Genomic DNA, 636 nt, shown 5'->3' on the forward strand with positions numbered 1-636 from the left:
ACAATGTATTCTTGAACCTTCTTGATCAGATGTCTCAATGCTATATACTCTTCTCTATCCTCTATTCTTCTCTAACTAATTCTTTAATTCTATTTCTATTCATAACTTCTAATTCACCTTAAATCCTCTGTGTTTGTAAGCAAAACTATCATCTTTGCTCCTTCAACTCTCCTTCATTGATAGATAGTTTAGGGTTTTCATCCTCCTAAAGAAAACTATGGTGGCTTAGGGTTAGGTATGAATCTATGGCTAAGGTTCATCCATTTAGCCTCTTAATTCTTCCTATTTTGTGATTGGCTACATATAATTGCATAGGGAATCTAATCTAGAGATTCTTCCTTATCTCCAAAGTATCATAAATTACCTTTAAGTTAGCACAAAAATGGTTTACATAGTTGTTTGTTCCATTACAAAAAAATATGTCAAAATTGTGTCACTCGGCATCTGATGTCTCTAATGCTTAGCATGCACTAATTTCTTTATTGTGACTCAACACCTACATTTCTTAGCATGCATTGTTTTCTCAACTCCTGAATCATTTGGCATGGTCTATCTACTTGGCACTTGAGTGACTCGACACTCATTGTAACTTGGCATGGTATAACATTTACATGTTGTGGTCAACATGTACTACCA

Source organism: Cupressus sempervirens, chromosome 7 (genome assembly GCF_028749045.1).
Source record: "Cupressus sempervirens isolate cs-2001-9-10 chromosome 7, ASM2874904v1, whole genome shotgun sequence".
Taxonomy (NCBI): Eukaryota; Viridiplantae; Streptophyta; class Pinopsida; order Cupressales; family Cupressaceae; genus Cupressus; species Cupressus sempervirens.